At 52.0% G+C, this 11,257-nt stretch overlaps 1 non-coding gene and 2 pseudogenes across 1 annotated transcript; all 3 read right to left on the bottom strand.

Annotated features, from left to right (window-relative positions):
- Positions 1-826: 826 nt before the first annotated feature.
- Positions 827-1,000, bottom strand: LOC148144587 (U2 spliceosomal RNA; annotated as a pseudogene).
- Positions 1,001-6,298: 5,298 nt separating this feature from the next.
- On the bottom strand, positions 6,299-6,489 carry LOC148144586 (U2 spliceosomal RNA). The gene has a single exon (XR_015751765.1). It is a non-coding gene; the product is annotated as a U2 spliceosomal RNA (small nuclear RNA).
- Positions 6,490-8,071: 1,582 nt separating this feature from the next.
- On the bottom strand, positions 8,072-8,207 carry LOC148144585 (U2 spliceosomal RNA; annotated as a pseudogene).
- Between the last annotated feature and the right edge of the window lie 3,050 nt (positions 8,208-11,257).

Genomic DNA, 11,257 nt, shown 5'->3' with positions numbered 1-11,257 from the left:
CCCGCAGGCTCGGCACACTTTTGGCTGCCCTGCATATGTCAGGTAGCCTCTGTTCCCTCCAATTGCGAAGCTCGAGGGTGGGTGAAGAATGTTCCCATTGCCATCGACCCTCAGAGTCACTCTGACCTGCCGCTTACTGGTCCAGATCCCAAAGGGGTCGATCACGTCGGTGGCTTCTCCCTCAACTTGGACGTACCTTCCCAGGAAGGTCAGGACATCAGCCGCTGGAACATAGGGGTTGTACATATGGATTGTAACAACCCGACTCCTCTGTGCAGGAAGCACACACAACGGGACCGCCGACAAGATGGAGAACAGCGGCTCCCCTTCCTTCTCCTTGAAGACCTTCAGGAGCTGCTCGCACTGCTTCACACTCCTGAAGGTCACATCAAAGTAGCCTGCCCCAGGGAAATCCTGCAGGCAGTACACGTCTGCTGCAGCGAACCCACAGCATCCTAGCAATACCTTCTTAATAAACAGGATGCGATCCATCGGTGTACGGCCCTCCACCTTCTTAACAGACACCCGGACGGTGTTTCGAACCCCCTGCCCAGGGCTGCGCGCAGCTGTTGAGGCCATAGCTCTGAGGTTGGCTGGTCCCTGAATTGGCATTAGGCCGAAGCCAGCATGAAGATCCACCAATAGCAGGTCAGCACAACCAAACGATCCTCCAACGTCCAATCACGATCCAGCGATGATCTCCACTAGCTCTGATGACTCACAACTTGACCCCTGTCCTGATAAGAACAGACACTTGATCTTAGCCAAAAGGCCGAGAAGCGATACCCCAGTGAAATATAATAAATCTACTTTTAACTTTGGTAATGGTTTGTACACCGTTCCTGGAAATACTGCAATACCAGGCCGATGTGTGGGGTGAACAGAGCAAGCTCCTAGTCCATCCCCCTGCTGCAAAAATCAATTCAATATACAGTTCCCCACATGGGGGAATATCAGATATTAAACTGATAAGAACAGATTTTTTTTATTTCAAAAATATACTTTATTCATATATATTTAATCTATACAATTGGACATGTCATCATTCTGTGAACATTCCATTTCTTTACGTATCGAAACAGGGTAATCATTCATATTCACAGGTTAGTGCGATTACATTGAGCTCAGACGCCAGCGGAGCCCAAATGACTGTGTGGGCCCCCTGTTCTTCATTAGGCAGGCAGATGTTAGACGGTGGTCTTTCCCCACCGCGCCTTGGCGGCAGCTGCCCCAAGCTTCAGCGCGTCCCTCAACACGTAGTCCTGGACCATGGAATGTGCCAGTCTGCAACACTCAGTCGGGGTCAACTCCTTCAGCTGGAAGATCAACAGGTTTCGGACCACCCAGAGAGCGTCCTTCACCGAGTTGATGATCCTCCAGGCGCAGTTGATGTTCGTCTCGGTGTGCGTCCCGGGGAACAGGCCGTAGAGCACGGAGTCCCGCGTCACAGCACTGCTCGGGACGAACCTCGACAGACACCACTGCATTCCTCTCCAGACTTCCTCTGCATAGGCACATTCCAGAAGGAGGTGTGTGACAGTCTCGTCCCCCCCGCAGCCGCTTCGAGGGCAGCGTGCGGTGCGGCAGAGAGTCCGGGCGTGCATAAATGATCTCACAGGCAGAGCCCTTCTCACCACCAGCCAAGCCATGTCTTGGTGCTTGTTGGAAAGTTCTGGCGATGAGGCATTCTGCCAAATGGCTTTGACAGTCTGCTCAGGGAACCGCTCGACAGGATCCGCCCTCTCCTTTTCCCGAAGGGTCTCAAGGACACTACGTGCTGACCACTTCCTGATGGACTTGTGGTCAAAGGTGTTTTTCTTGATAAATTTCTCCACGAAGGACAGGTGATACGGAACGGTCCAACTACTCGGAGCGTTCCGCGGCAGCGAGGCCAGGCCCATCCTTCGCAACACCGGGGACAGGTAGAACCTCAGTACGTAGTGACACTTGGTGTTTGCGTACCGGGGATCCACGCACAGCTTGATGCAGCCACACACAAAGGTGGCCATCAGGGTGAGGGTGGCATTGGGTGTGTTTTTTCCCCCATTGCACCGGTCTTTGTACATTACATCTCTTCGGACCCGGTCCATCTTTGATCTCCACACGAAGTGGAAGATGGCCCGGGTGACTGCGGCAGCACAGGTTCTGGGGATAGGCCAGACCTGTGCCACGTATAACAATACTGAGAGTACCTCACACCTGATGACCAGGTTCTTACCCGCGATGGAGAGCGACCGTTGCTCCCATCTGCCCAGTTTCTGTCTCACCTTCCTGATCCGCTCCTCCCAGGTCTTGGTGCACGCCCCAGCCCCCCCGAACCAAATACCCAGCACCTTCAGGTGGTCAGTCCTGACGGTGAAGGGGATAGAGGATTGGTCGGCCCAGTTCCCGAAGAGCATGGCCTCGCTCTTGCCTCGGTTTACCTTGGCCCCCGAGGCCCGTTCGAACTGGTCACAGATGCACATGAGTCTGTGCACGGACAGCGGATCCGAGCAGAAAACGGTGACGTCATCCATGTACAGGGAGGCCTTAACCTGCAGGCCCCCGCTGCCAGGAATAGTCACCCCTTTCAGGCTCGCATCCTTCCTGATGGACTCGGCAAATGGCTCTATGCAACACACAAACAAGGCAGGAGAGAGAGGGCAGCCCTGCCTGACTCCAGATCTGACTGGGAAGCTATCTGATTCCCACCCATTGATTGAGACTGCACTGACAATGTTGGTGTAGAGCAGTCTGATCCAATTAGCGATTCCCTCCCCGAAACCCATTTTGGAGAGGACATCCCTCATATATGTATGCGATATCCTGTCAAAGGCTTTCTCCTGGTCCAGGCTGATGAGGCAGGTGTCCACCCCCCTGTCCTGCACGTAGGCGATCGTATCCCTGAGGAGTGCGAGACTCTCAGCGATCTTCCTGCCCGGTACAGCACAGGTTTGGTCAGGGTGAATCACCGATCCCAGAGCAGACCTGACCCGGTTGGCGATGACCTTTGACAAGATTTTGTAGTCTGTGTTTAACAGTGAGATCGGTCTCCAATTTCTAATTTCTTCCCTCTCCCCCTTCTGCTTGTAGATGAGGGTGATGATGCCTTTCCTCATGGATTCACTTATGGTACCTGCCCGAAGCATACTGACATACACCTCCAGCAGGTCCCGGCCAATCAAGTCCCAAAGAGCGGAATAGAGCTCGACCGGTAAGCCGTCGCTTCCGGGAGTTTTATTCTTTTCGAAGGACTCGAGGGCCTTGGTCAGCTCATCCAGAGATAGCGGCTGGTCCAGCCTCTCTCGTGTTCCGTCGTCTAAGACCTCCGTGATAGAGGACAGGAACGACTGGGAGGCCGCGCTGTCGGTTGGCTTCGAGTCATACAGACTGGCATAGAAGGATTTGCTGATCCTCATGATGTCAGCCTGAGATGACGTTACCGAGCCATCTTCTTCCTTCAGGCTGCTGAGCACGGAGCTCTCTTTGTGCACCTTCTGGAAGAAGAAACGTGAGCACGTCTCGTCCTGCTCCACCGAGCGGACCCTGGACCGGAAGATTATCTTGGAGGCCTCCGAGGCAAAGAGCGAGGCTTGCTGGCCCTTCACCTCCTTGAGGTCCTCCGTGACATCGACCCCCAACGTCTGCAGCAGGAGCAGGTTCTGCATACTTTCCTGGAGCTGGGACAGTTTTCCCCGTCTCTCTCTCGCCTCCTGAACACCTTTGAGGATGAAGAACCTCTTGATGTTCCCTTTTACTGTTTCCCACCAGTCTGCTGGAGACTCAAAGAGGGACTTCACGGTTCTCCAACCTGCGTAATCCCTCTTGAGCTCCTCAATGTTTCCCGGGGTCAACAGCTTGGTGTTCAGTTTCCACGTTCCCTTACCAGCCCGCTGCTCGTCCTGTAGGTGACAGTCGGCCAGCAGGAGGCAGTGGTCAGAGAAGAACACCGGCTTGACGTCGGTGGATCTGACCGAGAACGTTCGGGACACAAACAGTTAATCTATCCTTGAGCGGATAGACCCGTCTGCCCGTGACCATGTATATCTACGCTGCGCTCCGTCTGCAGGGGTGCTGAAGACGTCGTGCAGCTTGGCGTCTTTGACCGTGTCCAGCAGGGCTCTGGACGTGGCGTCCAGTTTACTGTCCCCCCCGCCGGATCGTCCATCTGCATCGATGATACAGTTGAAGTCTCCGGCCAGAATGACCGGCCTGGACGTAGCCAGCAACAGTGGAAGCTGTTGCAGGACGGCCAACCGTTCACTCTTACCCGCTGGGGCGTACACATTAATTAGTCTCACAGGAGCGTTTCTGTATGTAACATCAGCAACGAGGAGGCGCCAGCCCACCACCTCCTTAACCTCGGAGATGGTGAAGTTGCCTCCCCGTAACAGAATACCCAGGCCCGAGGAGCGGTTATCGTTGCCCCCCGACCACACTGACGGCCCATGGGCCCACAAGCTCGACCATCTCCTGTAGCTGCTGAGGTGCGGTATCCCACACTCCTGCAGAAACAGGACATCAGCTTTCACGTTGGCCAGGAAGGCCAGAGTTGAAACACATCGCGCAGCAGATTTTATACTGCGCACATTGATGGTTGCAATTTTAAACCCCATTTTGTTAACAGGTTGTAAGGTTACCCATGTCCGATTGCTGCTGGTCCTGCCCCTCTGGGGTAGCTGTCTGCATCCCCATGCAGTGCGCAAACTGCTGGACCCTCGCTGGGCTGAGGTAGCTGTCCAGTTCCTCACTCGGCCCATTTGCCCGCTCCGGTGTCATCGGGCCGAGACCAGGGTCCACGCTGTCTGTTTCTATATCTGACAGCGGGGCTGTCAGAGGGTCGCTGCTCCCAGTGACCTGGAGCTGTGGGGCAGTGGGGCCCTCCTGGCTTTCACCTGGTGGGGGGTGGTGGTTTCCCATTTCCTCAGGAGGCTCGTCCCTTGGTTGGCAGTTGCTGCTCTCCTTTCTCCTCGCAGCGCTCTGCCTCTTCTTTTGGTGACGACCCTCCTTTCTTCCGTCCTCACTCTCCGAAGAGCTGTCCGTGTCTTCCACCTGCAGCTGCCTTTTCCCCTTTTTCTGGGAGGTCTTGGTGACCGGGTGGGTTTTCCTCTTCCTGTTTTTCACCACGGTCCATTCCTCTGCCTCCTTCTTTCCCTTCTCCGCCTCCTCCTCCTGTCCTGTCGGAGCTTCGCTCGGCAGCTGTACCTCTCCGGTAACTGTCATCTGCTCTGCTCCGGCCTGTCCTTCCTGTCGCGTGCCTCCTGACACCATTCCCTTGCCGGTTTGCGGTGCCTTGCCTTCCTTTTGTGGCCCGCCTCCGGCCATCTGCGCATAGGTGGCGGCCCCTCGTCTTGGGCAGGCCCTGTACACGTGGCCCGCCTCCCCGCACAGATTGCAGTTCCTTTCCTCCTTGCAGTCTTTGGTCGGGTGGCCCTCCTTCTTGCAATTGCGACAGATCGTGACCTTGCAGTCCGCCGCCATGTGGCCTGACCTCCCACAGGTTCGGCACACTTTCGGCTGCCCTGCATAAGTCAGGTACCCTCTGCTCCCTCCGATAGCAAAGCTGGAGGGTGGGTGGAGGATATTCCCGCTGGCGTCCACCCTCAGGGTTACCTTGACCTGTCGTTTGCTGGTCCAGATCCCGAAAGGGTCAACCACGTCGGTGCTTTGACCCTCGACCTGCACATATCTTCCCAGGAACGTCAGGACATCAGTTGCTGGCACGTAGGGGTTGTACATGTGGATAGTAACAACCCGGCTCCTCTGTGCAGGAAGCACACACAAGGGGACCGCCGACAAGATGGAGAACAGCGGCTCCCCTTCCTTCTCCTTGAAGACCTTCAGGAGCTGCTCACATTGCTTCACACTCCTGAAGGTGACATCGAAGTAGCCTGCCCCAGGGAAATCCTGCAGGCAGTACACGTCTGCTGCGGCGAATCCACAGCACTCGAACAACACCTTCTTGACGAACACCGTCCGATCGACTGGTGTCCGCTCCTCCACCTTCTTAACAGACACCCGGACGGTGTTTCAAACCCCCTGCCCAGGGCTGCGCACAGCTGTTGAGGCCATTGCTCTGAGGTTGGCTGGTCCCTGAATTGGCGTTAGGCCGAAGCCAGCATGAAGATCCACCAATAGCAGGTCAGCACAACCAAACGATCCTCCAACGTCCAATCACGATCCAGCGATGATCTCCACTAGCTCTGATGACTCGCAACTCGACCCCTGTCCTGATAAGAACAGACACTTGATCTTAGCCAAAAGGCCGAGAAGCGATACCCCAGTGAAATATAATAAATCTACTTTTAACTTTGGTAATGGTGTGTACACCGTTCCTGGAAATACTGCAATACCAGGCCGATGTGTGGGGTGAACAGAGCAAGCTCCTAGTCCATCCCCCTGCTGCAAAAATCAATTCAATACACAGCTCCCCACATGGGGAATATCAGATATTAAACTGATAAGAACAGATACTACACATTGTTCTTAGCCAAGAGGCCGAGAAGCGATACCACAACTGTTGCGACCCATGCTGGTCACCGTTGCCCTCTGCCTTTACAATCGACCTGACTGTGTTCAAAGTTTTTGCCACTGACTGCTGGACCTTTTGTCACTGTTATAACCCCTGTCCCAGGATTTCCAACTCGATCAGAAGATCGCTTTGCAGCAGTTGATCCGTTTCCGATCCAGTCGGTTTCACGGTCATGCAGATGAGGCTCAGGGACCAATCAGCTGTTCACCGGGGGCGGGGTCTCTGTGGAACGCGCCTGACTGAACCCAGCTGAGTGCTGCAGCGCCTCAAGGCGGCCATTCAGCCCGCGCTCTCCCTGTCAGCTCCGCTGTCCCAGCAACTTGCACAGTCCCAATTTATCAACAGCAAGCCCAGGCCCCTTTCATTACAGGGAATTTATCAATGCATTCTTGGAGAGAGGGATGGGAAGAGAAGTGAGTCAAAGAGAGAGAGATAGAGAGAGAAGGGGGAAGGAAGAGATAGAAGAGAATGAGAGACAGAACACAGAGAGAGAGAAAGAGAATTCAAGGTTGGGAAGGAGAGAGGGAGAGGGAGAGAAAGAGACTCCGGGAGAGAGAGAAGGGGGAAAGAACACAAAAAAGAGAAGGAAGAGACAGGAGAGAGAGAGAGAAGGGAGAAAGAAGAGAGAAAGCGAGGAAGAGAGTGAGAGAGAGAGATTTGAATAATTATTCTCACCTGGATCAAGATACAGTGAAAAGAATACTTTTACGTTTTAAGATGTCCAGCATCTCCTCTTCCCCCAGGTCCTGCATTGAATGGGTTACTCCCAATGCAGCCAAACCCTCCCACAACTATTCCCACTTCTCATTAACACCCGACTTAGCATCAGGCCCTCTCTATTGGCTTCCCAACACCTACCTCTTTGTTTGCCTATCCCTTTTCCCTCTCCCTCTCGGCTCTGACTCCAGTACTCGATTCACTACACCCCCTTCCCGTCATCAGTGTAACCACTAGCCTTCCCCAGCTATGGCTGACACAGTGGCTCAGCGGTTAGCACTGCTGCCTCACGGCGCCAGAGACCCAGGTTCAATTCCACCCTCGGGCGACCGTGTCTGTGTGGAATTTGTACATTCTCCCCCCCAGTGTCTGCGTGGGTTTCCTCCGGATGCTCTGGTTTCCTCCCACAGTCCAAAGATGTACATGTTAAGGTGGACTGGCCATGCTAAATTGCCCATAGTGTACAGGCTAGGGTGGCATTAGTCAGGGGAGAATGTAGTCAAATAGGGTAGGGAAAAGGGTCTGGATGGGATACTCTTCGGTGTGGATTAGTTGGTCCAAATGGCTTGTTTGGACACTGTAGAGATTCTATGAAGCAGTTTGATTCTGTACAGTAACGTATGAAGAAACAAACATGGGGGTTTGAGTTTATCCAGCAAACAAACCGCAGGCATGTCTTGCTTGTACAAGACTATAACCACGAAATTTCAGGCATCTGGAGAGTTGGACAACCATTTGACCTTTGCTGAAGTGTGGGGCAAACGTGTGAACCTAACAGAAAGTAACACTTCACTGAAATCACTACTGCAAAAGATGAATAAATCTGCTTTTAACTTTGGTGATGTTGGGTACACCATTCCCAGAGATACTGCAATACCAGGCCGATGTGTGGGGTGAACAGAGCAAGCTCCTAGTCCATCTCCCTGCTCCAAAAACCAATTTAATATACAGTGCCCCACAGGCGGGACTTACCAGAAAGTTCTCCTCCAAGGCACTCACCGTCCTGAGTCGCAAACACACCGCTGTTCCTGAGGTGTCGCTGGGTCAAATTCCTGGAATTCCCTACCTAACAGCAGTGTGGGTCCAACTACAGCAGATGGGCTGCAGTGGTTCAAGAGAGCAGCTCACCACCACCTTCTCAGGGACAGCTAGGGTCGGGCAATAAATGCTGCCATTGAAACAAAGGTCGTATTCATTTCCTGCTGTGTTCAGGCAGCTTCCCCATAAACACAAATCATTGCTTCTCTCACTTAGTGGGAATAGCTCCTTGGCATCCCACATCAGTCTAGGAGAAAGTGAGGATTGCAGATGTTGGAGATCAGAGTCGAAAGGTGTGGTGCTGGGAAAGTATCAGGAATGAAGAGCTTATGCTCGAAACGGCGACTCTCCTGCTCCTCGGATGCTGCCTGTTTTTCCACCACCACACTTTTCAATCCCACATCCATCTGAAAAGTTGCAAACAGTAAATTACTTCTGTGCACCCTTTCTTTGTCAGACATTGTCAATTACCGCTCTGCTTGTACCCACCTCTCTGTGTAGAATGAGGAGGGAGCTGACCTCCCTATGTAAACATGTCACGCTGCAGTTACACCCCATCACCACATGTGGCACCTCGGTTTGACATCTCCTTCTACATCACACACACACACTCACACACATATACACAGAGGGACGCATTAACACCTATACACACACACGGGGCACACTAACACCTACACACACACAGGGATACACTAACACCTACACACACACAGGGACACACTATCGCCTACACACACACACAGGGACACACTAACACCAACGCAGACACACACACACACAGATATACACAGAGGGACACACAAACACGTATACACACACACAGGGACACACTAACACCTACGCACACACAGGGACACAGATATACACAGAGGGACACACTATCACCTACACACACACACACACAGAGGGACACACTAACACCTACACACACACACACACACACAGAGGGACACACTAACACCTATACACACACACACACAGACATACACAGAGGGACACACTAACACCTATACACACACACAGGGACACACCAACACTTATATACACACACACAGGGACACACTAACACCTACACACACATACAGATATATACAGAGGGACTCACTAACACATATACACAAACACAGGGACACAATAACACCTACACACACAAGGGCACACTAACACCTACACATACATACAGGGACACAGATATACACAGAGGGACACACTAACACCTATAGACACACACACACATACACAAACAGGGATACACTAACACCTACACACACACACAAAGATACACACAGAAGGACACACGAACACCTATACACACACACTCACAGGACACACTAACACCTACACACACACAGGAACACACTAACACCGACACACAGATATACACAGAGGGACACACTAACACCTATACACACAAACAGGGACACAGATATACACATAGGGACATACTAATACCTATACACACACACACACACACATACACACCGGGACACACTAACACCTACACATACAGGGACACACTAACACCTATACACACACACACACACACACACAGGAACACACATATACACAGAGCAACACCTATACACACACACACACACACACACACACACAGGGACACACTAACACCTATACACAATGACACAAGGACACAAGAACACCTACACACACACACACACACACAGATATACACAGAGGGACACTCTAACTCCTACACACACACACATAGATATACACAGAGGGACATACTAACACCTGCACACACACACAGATAGATATACACAGCGAGATATGCTAACACCTGCAAACACACTTATACACAGAGGGACATGCTAACACCTGCACACACACACTCATACACACACATATATACACAGAGGGACATGCTAACACCTATACACACACACACACACACACACACACACAGATATACACAGAGGGACACATTAACACCTATACACACACACAGGGGCACACTAACACCTACACACACACAGGGACACACTAACACCTATACACACACACACACTATCGCCTACACACACACAGGGACACACTAACACCTACGCAGACACACACACACACACAGATATACACAGAGGGACACTCTAACTCCTACACACACACACATAGATATACACAGAGGCACACACTAACACCTACATACACACAGACACACACACACACACATATAAATAGAGGGACACACTAACACCTACACACACATACACACAGGCACACACTAACACCTACACACACACACACAGGGACACACATAACACCTATACACACACACACACACACACACGGACACACTGACAACTACAGACACAGGCAGGGACACACTGACTCCTACACACACACACACACATACAGGGACACACTAATACCTACATAGACACACACACAGGGACACACTAACACCTAGAGACACACACTAACATCTACACACACACAGGGACACACTAACACCTACACACACACACATGGACACACCAACACCTACACACACATACACACACACAAAGATATACACATAGGGACACACTAACACCTAGAGACACACACTAACATCTACACACACATAGGGACACACTAACACCTACACACACACACAAAGATATACACAGAGGGACACACCATCACCTACATACACACACACAGGGACACACTAACACTTACACACACACACAAAGATACACACAGAAGGACACACGAATACCTATATACACACACACACAGGAACACACTCACACCGACACACAGATATACACAGAGGGACACACTAACACCTATACACACAAACAGGGACACAGATATGCACATAGGGACACAATAACACCTACACACACACACACACACACACACGGCTTATGCCCGATTCTCCTGTTCCCTGGATGCTGCCTGAGCTGCTGCGCTTTTCCAGCAACACATTTTCAGCTCTGATCTCCAGCATCTGCAGACCCCACTTTCTCCTATACACACACACAC

The sequence above is a fragment of the Chiloscyllium plagiosum genome, unplaced genomic scaffold (assembly GCF_037043375.1).
Source record: "Chiloscyllium plagiosum isolate Xiang-an unplaced genomic scaffold, Cpla_swu_hap1 HiC_scaffold_27, whole genome shotgun sequence".
Taxonomy (NCBI): domain Eukaryota; kingdom Metazoa; phylum Chordata; class Chondrichthyes; order Orectolobiformes; family Hemiscylliidae; genus Chiloscyllium; species Chiloscyllium plagiosum.
This window is presented reverse-complemented; position numbering and strand designations above follow the sequence as displayed.